The 12,681-nt window shown below is 34.3% G+C and overlaps 1 long non-coding RNA gene across 1 annotated transcript; it reads right to left on the reverse strand.

Moving 5' to 3' along the window:
- Positions 1-8,537: 8,537 nt before the first annotated feature.
- On the reverse strand, positions 8,538-12,399 carry LOC121173130 (uncharacterized). Its single transcript, XR_005887428.1, has 4 exons — positions 11,952-12,399; positions 11,669-11,804; positions 10,811-10,887; positions 8,538-8,735 (listed from the first exon to the last, which is right to left on the reverse strand). It is a non-coding gene; the product is annotated as an uncharacterized lncRNA (long non-coding RNA).
- Positions 12,400-12,681: the final 282 nt, after the last annotated feature.

Consider the following 12,681-nt stretch of genomic DNA (forward strand, 5'->3'; position numbering starts at 1 on the left):
AGTTGTTGGATGAGCTTCATAGGGCGTGATTCTTTTCTATGCTTGACCTGAAGTACCATCAAGTCTGCGTTGCTGAGAAGGGCGTCCATAAGACGACAATCAGAACTCACGAGGGGCATTATTAATACCCAGTAATGCCTTTCAGACTGATGAATGCTCTGGCCATGTTTCAGGCTCTCATGAATACAATTTTCGGGGATGTGATGAGGAAATTCATATTGGTGTTTTTCGACAACATCCTGGTTTATAGCCCAGATTGGGAGTCGCATATGAGGCACTTAACCATGGTGTTAGAGCTGTTGCAGACTCACCAGGTGGCTAATAGAAAAAGATCTTCATTTGGTCAGATTTTGGTTGAATATTTGGGACACATAATCTCCCTCGAGGGTGTGGCGATGGATCCCAGCAAAGTTCAAAGTGTGCTTCAATGCCTGGTCCCAAAGAATGCAAAAAGTGTGAGAGGATTCCTAGGACTTACAGGGTATTACTACTAGTTCATCGACGACAATGGCAAGATTGCCAAGCCACTAACTACCCTTACTAAGAAAGAGGGTTTCCATTGGGATAACCATGCTCAAGAAGCTTTTGATAAACTCAAACAGAAGCTAACTACAGGTCCCACTCAGGCCCTCCCGGATTTCAGCAAGGACTTAGTAATCGAATGAAACACTTCAAGATGAGGTTTGGGTGTGATTTTGACTTAGGGTGGCAGACATGTGGATTATAGCATGGCATTGGCCGATAGGGACTTGGCCAAGTCAGCTTATGAGAAAGAGTTGATAACAGTTGTCTTGTAGATTTAGCATTGGCGCCCCTATTTGTTGGGTTGTCAGTTTACTGTCTGCACAGACCAGAAGAGCCTCTGCCAACTGCTCCTTGAGTAGAAAACCACAGTTGACCAGCAGAATTGGGCCACCAAACTGTTGGGCTATCAGTTTGACATTGTGTACAAACCTGGTCTGGAATATAAAGGAGTTGATGCCCTCTCACGGGTGCATGGTGAAGCTGAATTACAACCTATGATCCACTACCCTCATTGGCCCAAGGGGCAGGAAGTGATTGAGGAAGCCCATCGTGATGCAGAATTAAAAGAAATTATCCACGCCTTTCGCAATAATCAACCCACCAAAACCGGTTTCTCCTATCAGAGGGGGGTTTTGCTCTACAAGGGGCATCTAGTGCTCGCTAGAGCTTCTCCATGGATTCAGCAGCTACTTCAAGAGTTTCATGCGACTCCACTAGGGGGCCATCTAGGCTTCTACCGGACTTATCATCACGTGGCTGCAAATCTGTTCTGGTTTGGTATGAAACGTGTTTTGTTCAGGAGTGTGACATGTCAACATCAGAAATACATCGCAGCTGCACCTGGAGGTCTCCTCCCACCTCTCTGTATTCCAGAGTTGACATGGGAGGAGATATCCATGGATTTCATCAAGGGACTCCCTAAATCCAAAGGCTTCGAAGCAATTCTGGTTGTAGTGGATCGGCTCTCCCAGTATAGCCACTTTATCGCTTTCAAACATCCTTATACTGCCAAGATAGTTGTGGAGGTGTTCACCAAGTAGGTTGTGAATCTCCATGGCATTCCAGCTTCGATTTTGAGTGACCATGACCCAATTTTTGTAAGAATCTTTTGGCGGGAGCTCTTTAAATTGCAAGGAACTCAACTCAAGATGAGCACTGCTTACCACCCTCAAACGGATGGGCAGACCGAGGTGGTGAACCGCTGTTTGGAAACATTTCTTCGATGCTTTATGGCTGGCTGACCAGCCAAAGTCATGGTCACAATGGGTAGCTTGAGCCAAGTTCTGGTATAACACCACATTCCACGGTTCCAGAGGTACTACTCCTTTTGAGGCAGATTATGGGCGGCCTCCTCCAATGGTGAATTGTTTCCTCCCAGGAGAGACAAGGATGGAAGCGGTTCATTGGGAACTCATTGACCGAGATGAAGCTTTACATCAGTTAAAATAACATTTGGCATAGGCTCAACACGAAATGAAGTTTCATGCAGATAAGAAGTGAACTGAGTGCCAATTTGAGGTGGGTGAGATGATGTTTCTCAAACTAAGGCTGCACAGGCAGCAATCCTTGGGTGCTTGAATCTGCCCCAAACTCTCTCCAAGGTATTACATCCCATTTCAGACTTTGGAGAAAATTGGTGCGGTGGCTTACAAGCTGCAAGTGCCTGAAGGGAGTCGCATTCATCCCATTTTTCATGTATCGTTGCTAAAAAAAAGCTGTTGGGAAGTACACTGTCAAGGGAACTCTTCCCGAGTTGGAGAGTGACACCACGAATCCCATCACACTGGTGGCCGTCCTCATTACCCATGTCATTACAAAGGGATGTGACTCACTAAAACAGTTTTTGGTGCAGTGGAAAGATAAGCCAATCGAAGAGGCTTCTTGGGAGGAGGAATTCAATTTCCGAAGTCAATTTCCATCTTTCAGACTTGAGGACAAGTCTGTGATTCAAGGAGGGGAGACTATGACGGGACTGCATCCGCTGATAGCGGCCCAAATGAGTTACTAATCCAACAAAGGCCCAAGCCTCTAGTTTGGAGGGTATACGAAAGGAGAAACAGAGATGGTGCCAACGTGGCAGAGAGGGAGTAATAGAAAAAGGGGAATTCTATTATATAGTAGGACGAGGGGAGAGTATTGGTTAGTTATGGCAGATTGCTTTTTGAGCATCTGAAGTAGCCTAGCTCTGGGCAGGGGGTATTGTATTTTCCTGATTTTTCCTTTAAGCAATCCAATAATATTCTCCCTAATTCATAAACAATTACTGCATATTAGTTTCTGTTGTTGTTTCAGTTCCAGATTTCCATCAATATTACAAAAGTCCCATCAAGTGTACAGATAATAAGTTTCAAGGAGTCCAATCTTGGAGCACCAATGAACAATTGCTTGTTGGCAAAGTCTATGAATACATTAAAGGTGTCTAGCCTACTGTTAGTTGGTGTTCTGTTATATGGAACCCAGTAATCTCCCCTAAGATGTCTTTCATTCTATGGCTTGCTATAAGGAACCGGCTGCTTACTCTTGACAAAGTTGCTTTTTTGAACAAGGGTTCCCTCAGCCCTTTATGTTCAAATGAGGCTGAGTCAAATGCTCATTTGTTCTTTTCTTGCAAGAAATCTCTCCAAGTTTGGGCTCACATTCGTGATTTGGCTCCTTCCGCAGGCGTTTCACTTCTTTACAGCGCATTACTGACTCTTTAATTAGGGGCAGATTCACATCAAGTGTTCAAGGAAAATTACGTTGTCTGGCTATAGCAATTACAGTCTACTGCATCTAGTTGTCTAGGAACAAGCTGATTTTCGAAGATTATCAATTTTCTGTAATAGAGGTTATTAGCAAGATTAAATTTCTTATGTATAGACAAGCGCACCTATTGCATTTGTTTTAGCATCTTGATATAGGTCTTCTTGTATTAGGGAGGCTTTTGATTTTCTCTAGCTGCGGGGTATGCCCCGTTTATTGTTGTATCATTTTGGGTTTAATATAATTTACATTTTTCCCAAAAAAAATAAGTTTCAAGGAGTTGTCTTTTCTTTTGAATCAATTTTTCGATACCACATTCAGTTCTTTTTCCTCCATTCACCAACCATGTTCCCCTTTCCATAATTTTAAATAGGCATATTTCAATAAACTCAAATGAAGATAGCCACTCAAATGAAATCATAAATTATAGTATGATTACAAAATTGTATAACAAGAAAAAAATCAGTTGATAGAATGAAAGTGTGGAGGGTGGTTACATGAATTTGTAACCACCCTCCAAATGTATAACAAACACAGAGAGCATGTGCACACACATACATGTCAATATTTATACAATTGTACAGAATCCAGATCTTGGGTCAAGCTGGTCCTAATTCTTAAACTGGCCATATTATTAGTTGGGTAAAGATCAAATTGTGTAGTGTCAAAGTCAAAAAGATTGGACTGCACAAAAATGAATTTCCAAACCTAACACATTAGTAGTAATACCCTTCTAAAAGGAGTGCAACCTTCTTAGTCATTTTCTTTAACCTCACACCCTCACCTAAGGGCTTTTGGCAGCCTTTTCATTTTAAATTTAAATTAAGTATGAACACTGCAACGCTATATTTGTTTATTTTCCTCAAACCTTTTTAACATTTTCACAACAGTTCACAATCAAAGTAGGAAAAGGATACTCACCATCACAATTCCAATTTTCTTATCCTTCTCAGACTCCAGCTTCTGCTGTGAGGTGTAAAAGATACATGCATCAAGTTGAAAGAGCCTTAGAGCTACAGTAGCTGATGTATATGGAACCCACGGAAGTACATGCATCCTTTCACCATCAATGGAATCATTAGTGTGACATCCAGAAGCACTAAACAAACCCAACAACTCACAAGTAGTTTCATAGTTTGAATCCAAATACTCCCTCTTTATAGCACCTTCCAATGCAGTCAATAAGAAATGATATCTTTCACATCAGTAACAGGGTAGACAAATAAAAGAAAAAGCTCAAGATAAACTATGCATATTCCATTCATGGTAGAACCGAAGGAGTAAAAAAGAAAACACACTACAATGAACAAAAAACACCTAAAATGTTCAGCAATAAGGTATGAAACAATCTGTGTTGAGAAAAGAAGCACTACTAAGCATCAATATTAAATTTTAAAATGTTTAGACTAACACAATAACTAGTCAACTAGCCAGATCACATTCTGGACTGCACCAGCTGGCTATAGAACAGTCCAGAATGTGATCTGGCTATCCAGTTCAACCACAAAATCAAACAGTTGAATAAATTAAATCATGACCCAGAGGTCACACCAGTTCAATCCCATCCTTAGTTTTTAAAACATTGAATATGGTTAAAGAACACTATTGAAATAACTTCTATTCCTTAGAAGTCCAATTGCTAAGACTTGAAGGTAAGACTATTATCCACAATTACCACCAGCATTGTCCTTCCTCATTATCAGTTTTATCATATGACAATGTAATTTTTCAACCAGAACAATGACCCTAAATTTTTCTTATTCTTAATTATCTAAATATTTTCCAGCTCCATATTGAATTATTAGCACTACCCCACTATTGGAAACAGGGAAATAATCCGGCATTAGTTAGTCTTTCTGTCTGCAACAGACATGGGAAGATCAAAGATGAACTTAACTTGAGACCATTAGCAACAAACTGGAAGTTCCAAAGGATGATTTATCAAGATGCACCAGATTACAACCTGAAGAAGGTCTTCACTTGATGAGGAAGCATCCAGCTTTGTACTCCAAGGTTTCCTGTAGTTGTCTCTCCAAAGAGGTTGCAGAGCTTATTGGGGAAGGGTTACCTACCACCCATAACCAAACACCATTAGCTCCAGTGAACTCGAACAAACAATAAACAGAGACCTTATCTAAATTCTAAAGAACTATTAAAAAAAATAGTTATACCTAACTTATCCACAAATCATAGTCAAGAAAAAAAATAATATGGGTTGTCACCTCAACAATTGACAATAAGATTTTGAGCAATCTCATCCTCAAAGACAATGAGGATGAAGCATGAAAACAATTCACCCAAATAAAATGACTACAATGTGAAGTTATTTAATGAAAAGTGAGATAGTCATTGATTTAGGCAAATACAATATTTGTCCACGTGAGTTATTTCATTAATCCATCATATATACAATGAGTATTTAAAATTGTAACTTTTCTAGCTATAAATAAGGATCTATATTGCATCCACTAATGGAGTCACATTCCTGTACTAATATTTTTAATTAGAAAGATAATTAAACCCATAGACTATATAGTCTTTTATTTAGCCAGATTTAATTTTTTTTAGTTGCAATTGGATGTTGAATCACTCTATCATTCAATCAATAGTTCTTGTTCCTTTCAAAATTCAAAAGCCAACATAAAAAATCATAAATTATAGTAATAGGAAGAATAATTTTCCTCACTGCACATTTATAATATAATTAGCATATAGAAATATGAAGTATTAGCCATGCCCAAAAATTTGATGTACGTGGTCTTTAAGGCAATGCCTGAGAATATTAATTGAAAATATATTTATTGCAACTTTGCAAAATTGAATTAGTTCAGTTGGTCCACAGTCATGTACACCATGAAACAATCCAAAATCAAGGTAATAATTAGTTTCACCGGCAAAATTTGAAAACTACATAACCAATTAACCACATTTAATTAGTGAATACCCCTTTTCTTACCATGGCTCTGTTGACTTCCCTCCCAAAATGTAACATCCCATTTTTTTTTGTATATAAAATTTTAGAGAATAATGATGTTTTATAATTAAATAAATAAAGAAAAATAGTTATAATAAAATAATGGTTTGAGAGAAAATAAGAAGGGTATTTTATTATTCATTTGATAAAGAATAAAATAGAGTTTCTTTTTTTATAAAATAATAAAAATAAATAAATAAAGTAAATAATAGGTCGTGAATATCCCTAGTTATAAATAGTGACATGCTAGGTCATTTTTCAAACTGACTTCTTAGCCTCCTCCACCTACCAATTTCATTTTTTCTCTCTTCCTCTCCCAAAACCCTCTCTTTTTCCGTAGGCCACCAAACTTGTCTCAGAAAAATGACGATCTCGGACTCATTCACCGTTGGATCATCTTGAAATTTAAACAGCATGTTCACAACCCATTTCCGAGCATTCTGACCGTTGGGAATTTTGATATCACGTCTGAGCTAAGATAAATATCCCTCGCATTGTAGCATTTTTCTTTCCCGCAGAAACCCAGAGCCGTCTTGGTAAAACTACGATCCCGGTTTCGTTAACCGTTGGATTGTCGTAAACTTTGGATATGTTGTTCGAAATTTAGTTGCACACGCTTTGACCGTTGAGATTTGCAAGATAATGTTCGTGGAGGGAGAAAAAGGAATCGCATAAAGATAGTCCAAATGGTGGCTTTAATCCTTTCTCTGTTTCTCTGATGTTTGGGAACTCTATCGTAGCAGTCGGAGGAAAAATTGGAAGAATCTTAGGGAACCTTTAAAGATGACGCTATCGCTATGAGAAGACACGTGAGTCCGCTTAGAGGTAAGGGATGAATTATTCACAGTTGGAGATTAGTGGGAACATGTGTATAGATCCTTAGAGGATTAAATTGAGATTTTATTTTTGGATGTTTGTTAAATTGCAATTTTTCCTTTATGATTATAAATAAAATATTGATGTCCTAATGAAAATTGCTTGATAAATTGTGCTCTTGATATTTGTATATTTCGACCTATGATTTTGATATAATTGTGTAATATTATTTGAGGGGTTTTAGTCCTCATGGTTGTGATAGTCTTTTATATAAATTGCTATATTTGACGATATGAAATAATGATTCAAATTGTGAGTATGTGATGAATTGTAGAATAACATGTTGCTTTGAGATTATAATATTGTTATTGAGATTGAGTATAAGTGTAAAGTTGAACATGTGTTAATTTGTGAGATACGTGTAAACATATGATAGTGGATTGTGACACTATGAGATGTGAAATTGTGAATGAGTTCTAGTTGTGGATAAGTGTGTAGTTAACACTTGAGGTGAAATTACTTGTGTTGTAAGCTATGAATTGTACAATAACTCGACCAGCGTTATCTTGAGAAATGCGTTGATGCGCAGTGTTAAAGAGAAAATGTAAGTTTCCTATTTAGGAACCAGTGTTAAATCGTAGCGCAATTGTCACTACTAAAAAAAGGTTTTTTACGACGGTTAATAAATGCATTTAACGACGATTATCAACCGTCATTGTTTAAAACGTCGTTAAAACAAAATCAGTTTTTACGACGATTATTATAATAACCGCCTTTAAATGTAGGAACCTTTCAAAAACGGTTATTAACTAATAACCGTCTTTGTATGCTATGTCAGAGTTTACATTCAAAGACGGTTATTTGCTAATAACCGTCTTTGAACTGTGTGTCAGAATAGGCATTCAAAGACGGTTATTAGTTAATAACCGTCTTTGTATGTTGTATCAGAGTTTACATTCAAAGACGGTTATTTGCTAATAACCGTCTTTGAACTGTGTGTCAGAATAGGCATTCAAAGACGGTTATTAGCTAATAATCGTCTTTGAAAGGTATGTCAGACTTTACAATCAAAGACGGTTATTAACAAATAACCGTCTTTGAAAGCTGTGTCAAAATAGACATTTAAAGACGGTTATTTACTAATAACCGTCTTTAAATGCTGTGTCTTTCAAAGACGATTAATTGTTATTAACCGTCTTTGAGTGTTGTACCAAATTTTAGATGAAGCAGTACAATAAACAGGTTTACCACAAATAACCATATATGCTGAATCATTGTCAACCAGTTTCAACTACTAGTATGTGTTTAATAATCATAATTATCTTAAAAATTCATATGAACTGAATCAAGGGACTGAACATGGAAAGCAGTGGACTCCGATAATAACTCAGTTTTAACCATAACATCCAAAAAGGGTTCAGTTTCAAAAATCTAATCATAGCAACCTACAAAAAGCTAAAAATACAGCTACAGATGCTAATTGCATTGAAATGTTGTGTATATTTATATTTATATGTTTAATTAGCATAAAATATTTGATGTTGTTTAGTACAGTGTGATTTCCAAGGAAAACATTGTAGGTTATTGCAAGATTCTGTCCATTTACTAGTGCAGGCGCCTCCAACCCCATCACAACACTTGCATACAACTCCAAGCGTTGCAAAAATCTTTGAATACCCTACAATTACATCACATATATAAATCAATAAACAGCCAAAAAAGAATTTAACTAGAATGAACTAATAAAATCATAGATTGTTATATATAGTAATAACTTTTTTATATGAAAAAATCTGTTGGAGATATTAAAAAATCTAACTGATCATATTAAAAAATCAGTGCTAGTTGGTATACATAATAAGAGTATATTAATTTTTATGATAATTATTTTAAAAATTATATCTAAGAGAAATTCTAATTAGTTAATGGTATAATTATCTTTGTATTAAAAATTGGACACCGCAACAAAATCAACTAGCACTGATTTTGTTAACCTGCATGTGCAAATCCTCTGATTTTGTTAACTTGTTAAACATTCTTTAATTTTTATTATTTCTATTGTTTTCTAGTACACCAGTACACCCGTTTCTCCTTCACGAGGATTGAAAATATTATTTATCTTAAATATTAATATAGATTTATGTTTTATGTTAACAAAATAAAAGCAAAACTCATTATGCACTGAGTTTTAAAGAATGAGAAATTAACTTGTTAAGATTCTTTTCTAAAATGTTTTTTATTTCTCCCATTTATTGTATTTTAAAAACTATATTTTACCATATACTTTAATAAATTATATATCTATAATTGACAACAATAATTAATGATTAAAAATATTATACTTTACAATCAATAATTAAAAAATTAATTATAAATAATTCCTGCTATAAATTTAAAAAATATTTATATATTTAAAATATTCATGAATACTATTTACTTGTGTATAACACGAATCAATTAGAGTTGCTAACTAGTGATATAAAATTATTATCATTAGTTATGAAAAATAATTAACTCATTTGAATCTATTTAATATATCTATCTATGTAAAGGAAGTTTGAATTTATATGAATCGTTAGATCAAAATTTTTAAATTAATTTAAAGTTACTTTTAAATTGAAAACACTGTGTTCTTGCGTCTTGAAATTTGACAAGTCACTATAAAAATTCAGAAATTGTGAAAATTCAGAAATGTATTATGAAAATTCAGAAATTGTAACATATCCAGCAGAAAAGATGTTTATTTATAGTCCAGAACATAAGATAGAAAAGATATTTTCTTAAAAGCAAGTAGATGCATCATATAAAAAAGTATCCAATAACTCTAGTTATGCATGGAATCTGATATTTTTTTTTGGCTTCCTAAGCACTCTAATATGACTGAAATCTTCAAAAGTTCAAACTGATCAATCCTCACACTTCCACTTGGTAGATATACCACTCAATTATTAGTAGATACTTATTGTTCTATTATTTCTAAATCTTCAGGAATACTAAAGGGTGATCAAGAAAGGACTCTCACAAGTCAAATTGCACCAAATTGCTATCCGCATTTGAGACTGGAAAAGTCAAGCTTTTTTGTAAAACAAAACTTCAAGCGGAAATTTAAGATGGTACAAGTATATATAGAAGTGGATGGATTATGAAGGTAGCTGAATCAAATGCTTTAGCTCTATCAATTTTTGTAAAGGAAAGTGAGCATTGGCTAAAAGGGAAAGACTAGAGAGCAAAGAAGGATCAGGAAGGCTCCTTATAGGGCTCCTTATAGGGATAGCTTCATTTTATTTTAATGGTTATCAGATCCAGAGTTGTAGTTGCACTCACTATATGCTATGGGAACTAAAATCAATATATAAGAAACCATATAGAGCACTAAGTCACAGCTAGATTCCATCTATATTGTCCAAATATCTATCAATTTTGTACCTCAAGTTTATAAACATTAGATTCATTTGTCTTTTTATTTTATAGAAATTAATTAAGCAATTAGTATAAAAATTATTAATCTTCATTAAAATAGAATTATCATAAACAATATGATGCATCAGTAACATATACCTCAATTTTCCATGTTAATAAATTTGTATGTTAACGCCATATATTATACTTTTATCATAAATTTATAATTTATAATAATATATATACAATAACAGAAACGCACCTAACAACTCATCATTAAGTTTATGATTTTTTTTAGGTGAGCCATTCAAGCAACCAACATATATCTTAATGTCCAAAACAAAAAGAAGTTACCTGTTTTCCATGTGAAGACAAACTTTTATGCAGTTCCTCTAGAGCAGTGATTCCAGCGGTGTCAATGTTCACCAAATCTATCGGAAGAAAAGCCTCATGAATCAAATAATAATACACATGCACTTTGTTATTTTAAACACCATATTAATATTTCTTATTTCTTTTTCTCTTTCTTTTCATCACATCACAAAATCTATCAAATCTATATACTTTTTTCTTTTTCTAGGTGTTCAATGGGTATTAACTAGAGTAGTTCATGTATCATTTTTCTTTTAATAATAATAAAAAAAAAACAGCAGCTGATCGAAATTGTAAAATTTTTAACCACATTGCTTTCTCACCAATGGTCTTATGTATAATATTCTAAGATGTATATATGTGTACTTTTTTCGAACTTTACGTAATCAGTTATTATAGGTACTTTAGTAAAAGTAAAAGGTGCAAAATATGCTGTTAATTTCATTTTCTTTTCCTTTTTGTGGAAAGATCAATATCCTCCTATATTTAATAACGAGAGTCAGAAAGTCTTACTGGAGGTGTCAAGCCTTACTGGAGGTGTCAAGAATTAAAAGTGAAAAGCCTTACTGACATCTCTTCCGTTTTCTTTTCTTTAAAAACTACAAGATATAATATGTTTTTCATATACTAATAGATTTCATTTTCAGTATATTACCTAATTTTTTATTATATCTAACATTTTCAAAATTTTATTTTTGATGCTTTCTATTAATTTTTATTTATCAATTAAATGATAACGTGACAAATTATCATAATATCAATTATCAAATAAATAATGATATGATAAACTAATAGAACATCACATTAGCATAATGATATTAAAAATAAAAGAAAGCCAACCTGCATATGCAAATCCTCTGATTTGCAGGTTTCCATAGCTGAAGAAGCCATGTTGAAGTGTTTGGGAGAACTTTGTCTCGTGAAAAACTGACCAACTACATTCTCATGTGATGTGACTTATCTGTGAATTGGAAAGCTATGAAGTTGAAGGACTTGGGGTTAGAAAGCACCTTAAATAACGCAACAAAAGGCCTTGCTTCATTTTCACACCAAATATATAAAAAAAAATACATACATATATATATATATATATAAAAGAGATATGAACTAAAGGATTCGGGACCTTATAAGTCCAATCAGCTGAGCCCACTGAGCATCAACATAACTCCATCGATCCCCCTCAATAACCAAAACAATATGAAATACGGCATGTGAGAATAGGGTCAGAGAGGATAACATTAACACAGACCATGATATCAAAGATGGTTGACAGACACAAAATCTTGTTTGCAAAACAAGAAAAAAGATTCACTACATAAATAAAAGACATAACTAGTTATATTAGCATCTAAAATACTAGAAAAAAGAAGTGCCAAGTGATGAAATGATAGAAAAGAATAATAAAATCATATATATCCAAACAAACTTATATCACCAAATGCCTCCTAAAGGACCTGTAGATGAACCTTCCTCTGCACCTTCTTGTCTCAAACAATGGGGAGTACTCAACCCTCCCCATAATAACTATGCTAATTATGTGTGTCTTGTTCTACACAATTTGGTTTTTTTGCTATTAGTTGCATTGGTATTTGTAGCCAATACTATGGCATTATTGGCATTTGAAAGTTTGTATTTAATTGACTTATTTTCCATTGAGTTAGCGTGCCTTTTTTTAAAAGGATATTGCTGCATAATTTGGTGGTAATAGAATATAATAAGAGTTCCATTATAATAGAATATAATAAGGCAAGGAAAGCCAATGATACACCTGCTACCTGCTGGTAATAGAATATAATACCATCATTATTGTTTAATAAGAGTTCCATTAAGAATATTTAAATCATTCCCCACCT

The sequence above is a fragment of the Glycine max genome, chromosome 12, assembly GCF_000004515.6.
Source record: "Glycine max cultivar Williams 82 chromosome 12, Glycine_max_v4.0, whole genome shotgun sequence".
Classification (NCBI taxonomy): Eukaryota; Viridiplantae; Streptophyta; class Magnoliopsida; order Fabales; family Fabaceae; genus Glycine; species Glycine max.